The sequence below is a fragment of the Nicotiana sylvestris genome, chromosome 4 (assembly GCF_000393655.2).
Source record: "Nicotiana sylvestris chromosome 4, ASM39365v2, whole genome shotgun sequence".
Classification (NCBI taxonomy): domain Eukaryota; kingdom Viridiplantae; phylum Streptophyta; class Magnoliopsida; order Solanales; family Solanaceae; genus Nicotiana; species Nicotiana sylvestris.
Genome location: NC_091060.1, coordinates 166,100,225 through 166,118,181, shown reverse-complemented (window position 1 = coordinate 166,118,181; position 17,957 = coordinate 166,100,225).

The window sequence follows — 17,957 nt, the reverse complement described above, 5'->3', positions numbered from 1 at the left end:
TTTGTTGAGTGTAGTTTTATGGTTTTTTCAATTGTCTTCGTTTGATTCTGTCCTTCTCCACCAGACATGTTATTTGGTCCAATTCTATCATTTGCTTCTGTTTGCTATAATTGTTATGTGTTATAATTTGTGTAATCGATTGAATAAGTGTCGTCGATTAGTCCGGTAGGCCTGAATATTAATTTAAAATGATAGTAGTGTATTGTTGGTTTTGGTTTCATGGTTCATGCTAGTCTGTTTCCCCTCCTACTTTATTTCTGTCCTAAATGTTATGTTGAAACAAGCTTGTTGGTATAGTTGAACTTAATACTGAGGCTATGGGTATATTCAGTTCGTCACACTATTTTGTTTGATCATTTGAAATGTTCTGAATTGCTTGGTCAATCGAACTGCTTCATCACAACTGCTATTTTGGTTGTCACCTAAACCTGCTGTGTCATGCCCTGTAAGGGTGTTCTGGGTCATTAATAGCCTTAGCCTTTATTTTTGTTGCTGTTTGATTCAAGTTTAAGCAATTGATGAATCGAATCCTACTGTCTAGGTTCTGAAATGAATCTAACAACTGATTTGAATTCAGTATTGATTTGATAATGTCAACTGGATAGTAGTGAGTCATAATGTAGCATTCAGAACTTAAGAGAATTGGCTATAGCTGCAATTTCAGGGATTTCAGGGGTGATTTAGGAATGAAACATTTAGGATAATATTTTAATGTTAGTGTTTTGTTAGTGGGATATTAATTAATATGGTAATGGGGAACAAAAGGGAATGGGGGGCTGAAATTAAGGAAAAGTTTTCCTTAGTAGATTTTAAGTGGAAAATTTCAGATTTAGTGGGAGAAGGGGGGGTCGGGTAGTAGGTCTACTGTAATCCAATAACTACTTGTCAAGCATGTAATTAATTAAGACTTTTCTCGTTTCTTTTAGAGACAAACTTAATAGAAATGTAGTCACTTTAGGATTGCCCTTTAAAAATAAATTAGACGAGCCTCGCCAAATAAAATGCAAGCTGCGGGGCCCTCAATAAAGGGTTAATAATTAATTAGACTTCGGATGGGCCGTTTTAGCAAGATTTCACGGCCTTCTCAAAAATAATAATGCGCTAGTCGCTTTAGGCGCGCCTTTAATAATTTACTTTCGTAAACGCGGGTGTACATTGATGTGACCCAAATTCGAATTTCAACGGAGTCGAAGTGTGTCGACGACCATGGGTACATTGATTGTGACGTGGTTCGAAATACATTTTCACAATGTTGCAATTCTCTGTAAAATAATAATAATAATAATAATAATAATAATAATAATAATAATAATAATAATAATAAAAAGCGGTAAAGAGTTAAAATTTGCACATAAGTTCATATTTGTATAAAATCAGATAATTAAGCCAAATATAACAGTTGAGCGACTGTGTTAGAACCACAAAACTTGGGAATGCCTAACACCATCTCCCGGGTTAACAGAATTCCTTATCTGGATTTTTGGTTCGCAGAATGTTAAACAGAGTCATTCTTTTCCTCGATTCGGGATTAAACCGGTGACTTGGGACACCATAAATCTCCCAAGTGGCGACTCTGAATTAAATAACAAATCCTGTTTCGGTTGTCCTTTAATTGGAAAAACTCCCTTCTGCGCCCCTTTGCGGTGGCACGGGTAAAAAGGAGGTGTGACAGCGGTTGCAAATTCAAAGGAGCCACGAAGCCATAAGAGGGCAAAGCACATTGAGCGTAAATATCATTTAATTCATGATATAGTGCAGAGAGGGGATGTAGTGGTCACCAAGATTGCGTTAGAGAACAACTTGGCAGATCCGTTTACTAAGAGCTTACCACAGAAGACTTTTGATAAGTATGTAGAATGAATGGGTGTCAAAATTGTAGACACATGGCTATTAGTCTAAGTGGGAGATTGTTAGAATATACTATAAGCCATGCGTATTGTTATAGTATTCTTTATGAACAATTATTTATTTACTTGTTTAAATTCAATAAAGTTTCATTTTAAATAGATCATGTGTTGGTTTGTGCGTCCATTGCTTACATAGTAGATGATTTAGTGTATAGAGTTTAGCTTATACACGGAAGATTAAATCATCGGTTCTTGTAAGACATAAAAGTTAATGTTCACAATCTAATGATGGAATTGGACAAATCATCGGAATGATTGTAGCACAAGATTAAATATAATTTATCTTGATTATGGGAATGGTTTAATTCCAACTTCTTGTGCTAGTACATTTTGTATGTATTGAACGGATCAAGTAGAGATGAGTATTTTATACTGACTTTATAAAATAATTTCTCTAGTCCATTTAATGTACTTATACTCTTAATCCTGATATAATTATTATTAGTTGTGTATGTCACTTGTTGTTTTGATTTATTAAAAGGCGAGATTCTTTCGCGAGTCAATAAGCCTGGTAAATTGGATAACAATGATATACATTGGCGAAGTAATAATTAGTTGATGGAATCCATGTCTCGATTTTGAGATTGATGATACTCCTTTATGAAAGCTTATAAGTTTTCATGTGTAAACCCGGCCGGTGGATTTTGTATCCGACACATGAAATAAGTTAAGTGTAAGTCTAAAGGAAGTAATCAATAAATTAAATAGTTAGTAATTTAATTTGATTGATTAGTATCTGAATCTTAACATGGGGAGTTAAATAAGGTTTTATGGAAGAATTTCGAAATTGAACTAAGGAGTGCAATTATGAATTTTTAGTGGAATAATTCGTAATTTATTATGATGGAAATTAATTTCAGAATTTCGAAATTAATATCATAATAGGAAGCCTTGTTAATTAAATTATGTGGTCCCTACTGTGCCTAAATAATAGAAAATAGTGGAAACTGTTACTTAGTGGGAAAGAAAACGTGGAAATCGTCCCTTAGTGGGAGAAGGAAACCTAACAGGTTTTGAAAACGGTTTTGACCTAAAACGCAGCTATATATATGGATATAAGGCCTGGACGTTTTGGACACGATTCTGACTGTGGTTTCTACTAGAATTTTGCCCACCTAAAATTCTTTATTTTCGGTTATTGTTTGGGTAACACAATAGAAGACTGTGGAAATCTGCTGGTGTATTTTCAACTGAGGAACTAGAGAACGACATAGATTTGTTGTGTTTACGCTTCAAGAGCTGGACGTTTTGGACACGATTCTAACTGCGGTTTCTACTAGAATTTTGCCCACCCAAAATTCTCTATTTTTGGTTATTGTTTGGGTAATACAGTAGAAGACTGTGAAAATCTGCTGGTGTGTTTTCAACTGAGGAACTAGAGAACGACATAGATTTGTTGTGTTTACGCTTCAAGAGGTAATCCTAAAATCTCCATACGTGCTAGCTGTTTAGATTACACGTGAATAAGATTCTGTTATTGCTTCCGCTGTGGTATATATTCAAACACTGTAGACATATCCTTCTTTGTAATAAAGGGATAGTATATTGTGTTGCAAGTATAAAGAATAATTAAGTGCAGAGCCGGAGGTTGCGGGTGTCACTATATATACACACACCTACCACTACCCAGAAAGACTGAATAGGAAAAATGGATGATTTAATTAATTTTTTATTAATCCAGTTAGGTCTTTAATTTAAAAGAGGAAAATAAGTTCGATTTTAGTTCAGTTTTTTTATGTTTGATTTACAAAAAAAGTGTGTGTGCAATTAGATAAAAGTACCCCAAAAAAATCATGAAAGTTTGCTTGCAATTAGAAATTTTTTTTAAAGAGTTGCTTAATTACTATATAATTTTTGTTTGATTTGATTACTTGATCCTTATTTTTGGGTTAACTTTCCAATTTAATTGTTGCGTTATATGACAATTATTTTCAAAGCCAAAATTTTAAAGTTTTCAATCCATGAGAATTAATTTAAAATCTCTATTAATCAAGACATTTTTTTCAAAAGCCAACAAATGATACTGCTCAAATTGTACTCCAATATATAAATTAATGGTGTATCACCAAAAAGAGAGAAACTATATATTACGTAGAATTTTAAAACTACGCATCTAAAGAAATTGCTTATGAAATAAGATATAATTGTAGGAAGCAAAATAAAGGCTAATATAAAGAAATTTAAAAAGAGAAAGAAGATAAAGGGATGTAGTATTAAATAACAGGAAGAAAAGATGTGGGAAAAATAGGTGGGGAAAATGAGGAAAAGAAAAGGAAGAAGAAATGAGGACCCAAGGCCCAACAGAAAATAAAGGAAATCTAGAGCTAATATGTAAGAAAAAGAATTTAAAACAAAAGAAAGGGTAAAAAAGTTGTTGCAGGGAATTGAACACGGATCCGTGCAATACATTAGAGACTTCAAAAGCAACATCTAAACCATCACATGCAATTTGTGTAATCCGGGTGCCAATTTATATCTATAACTCATATTTCATAGATATCAACATATTTATTATGAATTTTTGTCAAAGCATGCGGGTGGCGTGCCACCCCGATCCGACAAGGTAGATCCACCCCTGATTAAGTGGAGTAACTATTTTGTCGGAAAAATCTCATTTTATACCCATTAAACCCAAACTATTTACCCTTTATGACCCAAGCCCAAAAGATTTACTTTTCCTATCTATACAGCCTAAACTATTTACCCTCCTACCTAATCTCCAAAGATTTACTTTTCCTACCTATACAGCCTAAACTATTTGCCCTCCTACCCAATCCCTTTTCAATTTCCAAGTAGAGTCTCACACCCCAACATTCATTTCCCCTTTCAAAAAACACTCATAGCTTAGTTTTTTCAGTGGGTGATGAAAATTCAGACAATCCCATGCATTTACCCCTTTTTTTTAGAATTGTTTATATATATATTTTAAAAGATAAATTTTCATATTATTGTACATGAGTTTTACTCCAAAATCCTCTTTCTATATTAATATATTCTTTTTTGTATATTTATTTGTATTTCTGAACCTATGTGTTGTTGTGATTATATATATTAAGTTTTCCAGATCTGATTTTTGTGTGTGTATGAAGACCCACCATTATTGAGCTTGAAGCTCCTGTATTTGGAATTTATTTTGAAGATTTATTATTTGGTTCGATGTGGGTACTATAAAATATTGCTTATAGTACCTTCAAGTAAGATTTTCGGATCTGAAATTTTTTGTGTATTTAAATATCTACGATTGTTGGGCTTGAAACTCTTGAACTTAAACATTTTATTTTAAAGATTTCTTGTTTGATTCAAAGTGAGTGTTATTAAATATTACTTATGGTATCTTCTGAAAATTCATACTGAAATTTGATCATATTTAGAGTTGATTTGAGGTGATTGAGATTGAATTTTTCTGCTGAAAATTGAAGAAGAACATAGTTACCCAATAGTATACCGCTACGGTATACAATATGTTGTAGCAGTATATAACTATACTGCAATATATACTATTATAGTATACAATATACTGCAACGGTATACTATAATAATCGAAGAAGAACACAGTTACCTAACAAGATATCGCTATGGTATACAATATATTGTAGGAGCATCTAACTATACTACAATAGTATACTATTATAGTATATAATATACAGTAATGGATACTTTAATTATATGCAGTATACTGTAATAGTATGCTGGAATAGTATACGATATACTATAATAGTATACTTTGACTGCTATTTGTTGAATCATTTAGGTGTTATTGTGCAAAGCTAAAGGTATAATTACAGTAGCATTATATTGTTATAGTATACAATATAATATAATAGTATACCGTAAAAAATAAGTTATTTTTTAATTTTTAAAATTTTTTCCAACTAGCTCCTTGCAAATATTTTCTTAAATGATTTTTTATGGAGTTTCATAAAAATAATATTAATTATATATAAAGTAGTTGTCGGAAGACATAAAATTATAATATGAAAAAAAAAAGAAATTAAAAAAAGTTCAATGAAATTAGAAAAGGAACACGAAATAAAATAATAAACTAAAAAGAAAAAAATAAAAAAACGAGCCAAATTGAGTATAAAACCAGATTATTGAATAAAAAATAAAGAATAATTTGATTCTGAAAAAAATATATGTGAATAGAAAAAAAGCAAAAAAATAAAAGGAGAAAAGAAAAAAAAGCAGAGAAACAAAAAAGAAAATGAGAAAAACAAAATAATTACCCACAAAAGCTGCAATGGGTAAGGAGGGTAATTAGTTTGGTGGGTAGAAAAACTAATTAGTAGGTAAGGGTAATTAGTTTAGTTTTTGTGGATAAAACTATAAAGCTCCCTATTTTCTCTCATATAGTCTTATCCATTCAAGTTTAAATTAATTTTTCACTTTGTCGGCTTAATGATCTTTTAAGACATATAAAGTTAATTTACATGCTTTTTTTATTTGTCAAAATACTAAAATATTATTCTTTGTGACTAAGGAATAGTGTATCGTGCTCCAAGTATATTAAATGATAATTAAGTGGAGTAAATGTTTTTGCCATATAGTCTTGTCTATTCAAGTTTAAATCAATTTTTTACTTTGTTGACTTAATGATCTTTTAAGATAACTAACCGCTTGTTGGATGGTTGTTGCTCATTGTATCGTATTGTATTGTTATTTCAAAATAATATTTATTTTGATTGTTTTATTAAAATTGATTGTATTGTATTGTTAAATTTATTGTTCCGAAACAATAAAAAGTCTCATTTTTTAAAACAACCGATTTGGTGTGGTGGGATTGTTTTCTATTTTTCTTTCCAGTTATGTCCTAACTTATTACTCCATGATTCTATTTTACCATTTACCTTTTTTTTTAAACTCCAAATCTTCCACCTATAACCTACTTTGTCTTTATCCCTTTTTTTCCATACCTCTGCCACTTCCAACTCTAACGTAAAATTGCTAATTTTGTTAGAATTTGCATGAATTTAATTGCTTAATCCATTTATAAGACATATTTGGTGATAGATTGGTAGAAAGGGGTTTCTTAAATTATTTTTATGCGTAATTCTTGATAAATTTAATATTTGAACAATTGAGGGTATCTTAGTAAACTTATCAGTTGCAGTACAGTACGATACAGTCAAATCAAATAGCAAAATATTATTTAACAACCGCAAACAATACAATCTATCCAAACATTTAAAACGATACAATACATTATAAAATGATGGGTAACAACCATCCAAACAAGCTGTAAAGTTATTTACAAATTTGTTTGATTTTTGGAATTCATCAAATTTCAACATTTATAACGATACTTGCTGCGACGTACAACCCAATACCAATTATTTCATAATATTTGTTATGGTGTGCAAATCGTTCCCAATATCATTTCATAAGCATATACGACTCAATACAACCAACAGCATAATCTCAACACAAAAGGAAAATAAAGTATTAGGAACATCAAAGAACTACAAGTATAAATAGAGAATAACTAGTACTTCATATTCACAAATTTAGACAAATAATCATTTCAAGAATAGCTAAATGACTCACGTATCATAATAACATAATAAAGGGCAACAAGTAATGCAAGGGCAATAAGAAGTTAAGAACAAGTAAAACACATGAGACTATTGAGATATACAATTAATACATGTAGGAATATAGAAAAGGCAAGCAAATATTGAGTGAAGAATGAATAAGTTGAAACAAGAAACAATTAAATGAACAAATAACAAGGACAATATTTTCTCACATAGAGGAGAGAGAGAGAACGAGAACAGAATTGTCAATTTTGACTCACCCATACATTTTTTTCAAATAGTCGATGTGAATGCAACCGGTCTTTGAGGACATTTCATCGGTCAATCATAATATTTTTTTAAATCGTCACTCTTCACCTAAGCAAAAATCATTGATGGACTCCCAAAGCTAAATCGTACGTACATATTGTTTGACCAAAAATAAGAATCTTGGTTCAAATAATTAAATTTATGTGAATGAGGGTTAATTTTAGTTAAGAATAATATCTCTAGTGAGGTAGTTCTTGAAAAAGCAACAAACATTGTATGGTTATAGCCGAACAGTTGTCGCGCCCCCTTTTTCTCCCTCCCCTTTTACGGGAAGGAAAAGGTTCGGGTTTTCGAATTATGGTGTGTTAGGGCACCTAGAGCGATTAACTCTTGGATTGGTTTGCATTACCAGAGATTTAGGGTAAGGGCTCGAAATAACCTTGAGAGGAAGGTGTTAGGCACCCCTCTTGGTCCACAACTGTGGGTCTCGGCCGAACTTATATTTATGAATTAGTCCTTTAACAGATAAGTAGTTGAAACAAATAAATAAACCTTATTATAAGACATAGAATTTGAACAAGTTGTGTGCTTAAAAAAGTAAAGTTCTTAAGCAAAGGGGATTTGGGAAGAGGAGTCCTAGGTTGGTTAGCCTATAGGATCACCCACGCAGTGCCTGATAAACACTTCTCAATGAGGGGATTCACGTGACATTAGCGCTTAGTCATCATATCCCGTTCTACCCAAGTCCCTCCCCTTGATCATAGCCTGAAGCATTCTAATAACCTTGACAATGTCCTACGTGTGCACTACCCGTCCCTTCCTTGTGGTCCTGGAGGTTTTTTAGGACCTCTAAAGCTGGGCAGTTCTAGACAACCCCTAGGGTGCTTAAAAGGAGAAAATTCTAGGTGACAGGCAAGAACAATTTAGGACTGCATATAAAGCAAGTTAGAGGCTCACAGTTACCTCCTCAAGCATATCACATAAGTGCACGTCTTCAAAAAACATTTAAACACTTAAGAAAACAAATCCTAGAACATGATATCTAAGTGAGCAGAAGTTATAAAGTACTGAATTAGGCCAATATGTGAAGGATCCTATTTAACTTGCCTACTGATTAGACCTGTTAAATTTGAACAACTTCAAGTAGTATAAATACAGTTTCGGAGTTGCAGAATTTAAACTCGCCCTATAGGCTTGCCTATACGCTGAATAGCGGTGTCCCAAGAACATGATAACTACGTTTGATATAGTAAAACAATGGGCAAATTTTAAAAACGGAGTCTTGAATTCCTATAGGCATGCTTTCTAATAGTAAATTAGTGCAGTACTCAAAAGAATTCATTTAAGGAAAACAAACCACTTATTAGACCAGTTTCGAAGTAAACTAACATGAATTGAACTGACTTATTTGAACTAAACTGATTTTAGATTTATAGGCAGAATTTCTGATGTTGTTCCATATAAGCATGATATCTAGTTGTTAAGAGCTGATGTTAGAAACTTGTAGGCATGATATTTAATGAAAACAAATGTAATTACCTGTTATAACAGAAGTTGAACTAGATCACATTCTATAGACATGATATCTACTTGTGAAGTTGATTTTAAAACCTATAGACATGATTTCTATTATCGGAACCACCTGAAACCTATAGGCATGATTTCTAATATGGTAAGGCAAACATAGTAAATATAAAATCCTATAGGCATGGTTTCTACCCATATTACCCCATAAATATCTAACTACCCACCCCCTTTTTCACTAATTATCCCAATATTCGTTTACAAATTATTACAAAACAGATGAATGAATTACATAAATGGATAAAAGAAAAAGAAGAAGTTACACTATAGGGAGCCTGAAGCAGGCCCAAGTGATTCTCAAACCTCCAATAGCCTCAAATGCCAATTTCATATACAATCTCATTGTCTAGGTGCATTAGAGTTTCCTAAGGATCTCAAGGATCCCGGGCAGTGCTCACACCTAGACTTTGAAACCAAATTGAGTAAGTGCAGTGTGGAATGGCCAGCCTCAGTGTGCCAAAGTTCATAGGGATGTCAAAAGGATCCCAAGGCAGTACACACACTGGAGGGAGTAGAACCTAGGGACTTAGGAGTAGAGTGAGAGTGCTTGACATAGTTTGAAAGGATTTCAGTAGGAAAACAGTGTTAAAAGAGATTTGCTTGAAATAAGTTTGTAAAAAAACAACATAGGGAGTTAAGACAATTTTGAAAAGGGTAAGGTGATCAACAATAAACAAACCAAATACAGAACCAGAAGAGGTTCATAAGCACTTCAATACATGGAATCAAACAGGTACACACATTCACTCAGGGGTAATGGGGGATTTGGGGTAAGTATAGGGCACATAGTAAGCACAGATGCACATGGGTACATAATCAGAGAAGCCTTGTTCAAGGGATTTTAAGGTACAACATGAACTCCAGAGTTAATACAGAATCAAACAGACTTAGGACATCCAACTACTTTACACAGGAAGGTGCATGCCAGAAATCAGAGAAACATAGTCACATTGGGGTGTACTAGAAAGGGATTCATAAGCAGGATAATCCTAAGAGGGTATATTCAGAAGCATGCAGTAAAGAAGACAGTGAAGTAGACATGTTAGTTGCAGGTTGAACAACAAAACCATAAATAGAAGCATATTAGAAATATGACAAATTGAAGTAGTAGAAGAAGCATATTGTTTTGGGACTTGAATTGAAATTAGAACATACAAGTAAAGAGATAGTAAACACAAAGTGAAAGAGAACCTAATAGTTAGCCTTGGCTTGCAGCCGGCTAACTTAAAACACTAGTAAGCAACACAAAAGAGAGCAGAAAGCTTTGAGTGTGTGAGAGAGAGTTTTGAACCAATGTGTTCGTGTATTGTGTTAATGAAAGAGCAGGGTACTTATATTTTGAAAGCAGGTAGAAAATAAGGCAAAAATCAAAGTTCAGCAATAATTATGGAACTGTGTACTAATTAGAATCAAATCAATGCAAGTACTCCCTTAATTAAGGGGTAATTAACCAATGGTAAAGAGTAGGACATGTTTAAGGAAAGAAAATCAAGTAAGGCATTAGGTAAAAAATACACAATTAGGGGTAAATACACAAGGAAACAGTTAATGAAGAATCAGCAAACAATACGGTTAACCAAATAAGGTAAGAAAACTAAATAAAGTTGCAGAATATAGAAATAATCGAGAATCAGCATATAGCAAATCAGTGAATCAAGGACTCGAAATAATATTGATTTAAGGAGAATAACATAGGTTCCCATGAATAAGCAAATAAGCCAAGTTTAAACAGGAAGAATCGAAGATGTAAAGGAAAGTTTTCAAATCAAGCCAAGAAACAGGGAACTCAGAATCAATCAAAGAGAGAGTCATGAGTCAGTGTTTAGCATATAAATAAAGTAAGACAAGGATAACCAAAGGTGGACACATAACTCTAGCGAGCACGAAAGTTAAACAATATTGATTCGATGAGAGAGAGGCAAGTCTTGAACAGTCAAGATGAACACAAGCACATAGAATTGATGTAAGTTAGGCTAAGAAACTCAGTAGAAACATATTCAAGGGAAGATGGTCACAGAAACTCAAAAACGAGAACCGGTCAGTCATGCTGATACACGGAACCAAACAAAGAAACCTAAAAAATTAGGGCTTTCAACATAGACGAGTTAAAGATGTAGTAAAATCATAGAATCAGTCAAAATGTGCAAGAAATAGAAGTTTAAACACAAAGAATTAGTTAAACAAGGTTTTAAAAGAAGTTTCGAAAACCCTAGTTTCAGAACAAGATGAAAAACACTTGAAACCACATGATTTTTGTAAAGAACCTCAAGGACAGTGTAAAACATTCAAGAAGCAAACTCAAATCGTCCTGGATCTGTACAGATCTAGGAGGTATAGAAAAGAAAGGGTTTCGAAAGAACCCATATAGAGACGAAGAAACCTGTCCAGAAACCCAAGGATCGTAGCAAATACAACATTATTTTGCTTGAAATCACACTGGAGTAGCCAAGAAAAGGCGAGTGACGAACCCTAGATGCAAGTCGGCATGGCCCTGGCCCGTTGAAGACCTTAGAGAAGGCAAGCATGACATGAGAGGAGCCATTAGAGGCTTAAGAGACGATGAGAGGTCACTGGAGATGGCCGGAGATGGGAGGTCAGCGGTTGAAGATTAGGGTTAGGTTGAGAGTGTTTTGAGAGCAGAGAGGATCTTAGGGCGGCGGTGTATAGAGAAAATGGTTAGGGTTAGGAGTCGTTTAGAATTAAAAAAAGGAAAGAATGCGAAGATCTGATGGGTTTTGGGTTGGGTAGGTGTAATTAGGGCCTGGGTCGGGTATTTTAATTCAAAATTGGGCTGGGGTATTGGGTTTAATTGAGGTTAAAATTGAAATATAATTTGGCTAAGTTTTAATTAGCCAATTTAACACTATATAGTTTATAATAAATAATAGATGGTTTCTAAAAAATAATTTAGTGTACTAAAATGATTTAAAATAGATATTTAACATTTTAAAAATATAGAAGATCATTTTATGCATATAAAACATAATTGTACATTAATAAGGCTAATATTGCAATTATATGCAAATTGGCTTAAAAATATAAATGCAATTATAAAAAATGCACAAAAAATATTTAAGCAATATTTTGGAATAAATATAGGATTTAGATAGCTATATTACCACAACAATTATTTGAAGGATAATTATTGGAAATTTTATAAGTAAAAGAGAAAGAATGGGGCTATCAATCTCTTGATTACACATCAATTTCTTGTTGGACTAATTTTTCTAGACTCAAGCTCTCTTTCTCAAGAAGAACCGAAGTCAAATAGACACAAATTAGTATTTGCAACCACTGATTTAACATGAAAAACACAAATCAGTCCGAATATCAACTACCCATAAACATCTTAGCCTTAAATCAAAAGACCCATCAAATACCCACACTAGGGTTGAGCCACAACCCTAACTAATAGGTCTAGCTACTCATAATAATGGAATAAAACAGAGAAATAGATGAAGAATAACCCATATGATTTACTTACAAACTAAGATAAAGAAGATTTAGTAGTAATCTAGCTACAAATTACTCACAATGGACATAAAACGTCGTTCACGTGCTCTCGTCTCTCACAGATTAAAAAAGATGCCCTAAAAATGCGAAAAGAAAGTATTTATACAAGGCCGAATTTTCTGGACAAAAATACCCCTGACGTGGTATTGCGATCCGCATAAAATACACCGCGGACCGCAATGGGGCTTTTTGGATTGATTAATCATCCTTTGAATCTGGCCACTGCGGGCCGCATAAAATGCACCGCGGCCGCGGTGGCTTTAACTGTGGTCCGCTCAAAATGCTCCGCGGACCGTGCTGGCTTCATTCGTCCAAAATACCAACTCTCTGAATCCTCTCTCCGCGGACCGCATAAAATGGATTGCGGCCGGGAAGAGGGTACTGCGGTTCGCACAAAATGGTTGCGGCCGCAGTGCTTGAAACTCCAAAATCTGCACCTCTCTGAATCTCCTCACTGCGGACCGCACTAAATGGATTGCGGTCGCGGTGGATCTGTTGCAACTGTGCTTTGACTTGTTCTTGGTACTTGTGCATGTTTCTCTCCTTTTTGAGCTAGTTTTGACTAATTGTCACCTTTTTGACCAAACCCTGCAAACAAGTACAACATGTAAGCCTTTGGGACTATTTTGTATACATTTTTAATCAAAATTCAAGTAAAAAGGAGTGTAAAATGAACTAGAATCCCTAGTTATCAACTCCCCCAAACTTAAGCTTTTGCTTGTCCTCAAGCAAGCAAAATAAGACCCACCTCCTTAAGATTAAATCCAAGAAAATTCAGCTGACCTAAAGTGACCTTATCTAGCATCAATTGGGACTAACAATTGCCCTCGATTCAAATGAATCATTAACAACATTCGACCTTCTAAGCACCATCGATTTAGTGCGACACAAGAGCATCAAGAGTTGACTCAACCCATCAAAGAAACTCTTTCTACTACTTTGATTATTGTGGAACCCAAACTCATACTCCTCAACTCTCCTTAAGCAAACTTCACTTTTAAGTTGTAGCACTCAGGACAAGGATTGTAGAAAACACACTCATCTCTCTCAAAGAAAGGTCACAAGTCCGGCTCTAAGTACCATAAGCTTGCCCCTTATGTGAGTCACCACTAATGCAAGCTCCATTCAACTCAAGATCATATAGGGCTTTTGTAGAGATATAGTGAAGGCTTTTGGTTCAGGGTAGGAAATATTTGGTCTAAGTAGGTTTCATCTTCCCTTAAGCACTTCATTTGCTTCATTTTGACACACATTCTCTTGACTTTTTGAGTCACTAATTTCTTTCTTAGGGGTTAGAGAGACACACTGTCACTCTTTCTTGTTCATTTCAAACCTTTTTATCCTTTATCAATTTTCCACACCTTTCATCTCTTTATTTTATTGAATCCCTTCATTTTTTTCTACATTGATAATTCTTTTTGACTTTTTGATTTTTATTTTTTTTCATTGCCTTTCCTTTTCTTTATTTTGTACCTTTTACCACTTTGTTGCATTCATCGTCTCTCCCCCCAAACTTATGCTTTTACCTTGTACTAAGAAAATATCGGGTGCCAAGAGAGGGCATTTTTAGAACAGGTAAAGGCTTGTATCATGGTCTTTGAAAGAAAAAGGTTTATGGCTCAAAAGGGTTGACTAGGGATAGCATCATTGGTAGGCTATGGAAGTTTTCAAGATATCATTCGGATCAAGGAGAGCCTATAATCACATCTCAAGTCAAACTACACTTAGAATTTTGCTTAGACAAACATTCAGGGCAAGTTCTAGACTAATGACTTGTGACTTGGACTTGCAATTCAAATTCTCACCACACAAGCTATAGAATTGCTAAAGAGACAGAGTAGAGGGCCCACAACAACCTTAGCTAAGATTTGAGCAACATAATGGTCCCGAAAAATCACTTTATGATTATCGGCCAACACAAGAGTCTCCAGGTCACAACTTTCACCATCCTATACATAACAATTTGTTTTTGACCATAGGATCAAATGCAAATGTGTTAGGCCCAAGTGAAGCTTTGCCAGGCACCATTACACACTAGCTATTATTTACACATAAAGCAAAAAGAAAACAGTTTCAAACCCTTAAGAAGGTTGTCATGCCATCCATCATCGGGAAGAGCCACCTGGTTCGCACAAATTTCACCTTTGGAAAGAACCGTAGCATTAAGAAAACCAAAGTCTTATTGAACGCAAAACTCAAAATAAGAAGCTATCAAAATATAATAAGAAGCTATGAAAGAAAAAATAAAATGCGGAAAGTAGAATGAATATGTACAATAGGGGATTTAGACGAATATACATAAGGGGGGATAAATATATACATCAGAAAGTAACTTTATATACAGACCGAAGTTGTAAAGTACGAAAAGTAGTATGTACATAACAAAACTGAAAAGAAAGCATAATAAAAGAAAGTAGTGTCATATATACAACCCAATGTCATCAAAATAGGGCTACCCCATACTATGAGAGCTAGCATTGTCATCAATGCTAACTAGCCAAAACAAGATCAATAAAAGATAGAGAGTAAAGAAAACTCTCTATTGGCCCTCCATCTGCATCGGATCATGAGTCTGGGTCCCTAGGTCCTCGGACTGCTCGGGAACCTATGACTGGATCCCTGTAACCTATGTCTTCACTGCGCCTGGGCCTGTACTGGGTCCGGAGGCTGCACTGCGTCCTGAGGCTGGCTAGATGAACCTCCCTGCAGGTCTTCCAACTTTATCACAACATCATCAACACGGGGAATCACCCTCTTCCTCTTCGCTGGCCTCTCCACCTTCTGCTCCGGCTCAGTCTGGGCTACTGTGGCCGGGTCATGCAATAAAAGCTCCAAGGGAAAGTGATCAGCTTTCAATTTCTCTACCTCCACCCTCAACTCTTTCACCGACTCCTTTGATGCCCGAGTATTTCTCAACTTCTTTGTTTATTTGGTGAGCTCCTTCAATGCTTTTCCATGTGTACCGACAGCCTCCAATATCAACTGTTGGTTCTCTAGAAGCTTCTTCTGGTTGTCCAGAAGCTCATTGAGAGTGTCCTCCACTAACTGTGAGACATGTGACTGAGGGGGTACCGACTGGGCTGCCACCGAGGTAGAAAGTACAGACAGATTAGAAGTGGTTGCCTGCATCCAGTTGTTGATACTAGCAAGGGTCTAGTTTAGACGGTGGACAATCAATGGGTAGGCTGAAAAGGAGGGGATATTTGGGGTAGTGGTAGTAGAGGGATCTAGGGCCATATCTGGGGTAGCTGAAGGAGGCTGAGTAAGAGCTACTACTACTGCTGGCTCTTCAAACTAGCTAGTAGAAGTAGTGGATTTGCTTTTAGGATCTTTGCCTTTGGGGTTTTCATCACCATGTAGGTTGTACCAGGAAAAGGATGCCTTCGGTTTCACCTTCACATCGAATCTCCTTTTTTCTACATCCTGATTCTCAAAGTACATAGTCAGGAAATTTGGGAAGGGGTAGGATCTGTCACCTTCATTCACCACCCATGTAATAACCCTAGACATAACATTCGTGATGTTGATCGGGTACTCCGCCATGATGGACGCCACCAATATAGCCCAGGAGATAGGAAGAGAGTTCTCGTGAGTGGTGGGGTCTAGCCTGCTGCAAACAAATGTCTCCCACCTTTTTGCCTCGAAGTTCAGGGTTCTCCTCAAAATTTTGACTCTCGCTGTCAACCATGCTGGGGTGGTACCTGGGATTGCCAAGTACTCTGCTAACCACAGACGGGAATCCTCCCCCAATGCTACTTTTTCCAAGTATAAATTTTCATCCTCCTCCGGAAAACCCAGGTAGTCATTGATTGTTTTCCCATCAAACTTTATTTTCAAGTTTTGCACCTTGGTCACTGTAGTGCCCTTTTTGATGAGGGCAACATTAGTGTAAAACTCCTTCACCAAGTGCTAATTTGCATCCTCAACATTGCCTATGAAATAATCCTAGCCCGACCTCTCTCTGAATTACCTCTGCACATTTGGGTTGTGAGGTAGAAGGTCTTTGTCAATGAATCTCCGTTCAGGTATTAACTTCCTCTCGGGCCACCATTCTCTAAACTTATGGTATGCCACTTCACTGACAAACCTATCTTGCCAAGCTTTCGATTTTCTGGTTCTAGCCACCCCTCCTACTTGGGGCTCACCCCCTCCTTCTTCTTCTTCTATGAGATCCTCACTGGGTGTTGAAGCTATAGGTGAGGTAGAAGAAACATCATCACCACTCTCAGTTGAGCCCTCAAATGACTCAGAAGAAATTGCTACTGAAGCTTGAGCAGTAGGAGTGCTTGGAGGTGTATCTCTCAATTTTCGCCTTTCCGGCCAGTCAGGAACATACTCCCGCACTGACTCGGAGTCGGATGCCTCCCAAGAGGTCAAATACTCACTTCCTGAATAGGAAGCAGCTCTTTCCGCAGCCCTTATAGACTTTCTGGTGTCCTTAATTGCTTGCCGGACTTGTGGATCAATCTGATCATGCCTCGTCCCCTACCCCGGGAGGACTCTCCTTTGCCTTTTTGTTTATAACCACCGCCTCATGATTTAACCATGTTCTGTAAGTGGAATTCAGTTGAAGCTTGTTAGTATCACAATATCAGAAGAATCGGTGAATGAGATAATTGCAGAAAATAGAAGACAATAGCTACAGACAGCTGACTGCAGTCCACACAAAATGCAGTGCGGCCGCAAAGGGACCACCGCAGATTGCACAAAATAGCACCGCAGTCCGTATTAAGGTGGGGGTTAGACTACCCACTCTCTGATAAAGGCCACCGCAGACCGCTCAAAATGGTACCGCGGTCTGCATTAAAGCACCACGGACCGCAGAAAATCCACTGCGACCGCGGTCCTTAATTTTTAACTTGCTGAAGTTTCACCACAGCGGTCCGCACAAAATGGCAATGCGGACCGCGGAGAAACACTGCGAACCGCAATAAATCCACCGCGGACCGCGGTAAGCTACAAGCAGTAATACTAACCTAAGGTTTCAATTTTTCGTCTCAATTTTAGCCTAAAATCACATATTATTGATCCCCTAGGTATTTAATCAACTTTCTTCACTAACTAACCCTAGTCTAAGCGCATTAAGCAAACCTACGCTACAAATTTAAAGAAAAAGGAAGAAGAAGAACTACAACTAACTAACTAAAAGAAAATAACACAAAGTTAAAAA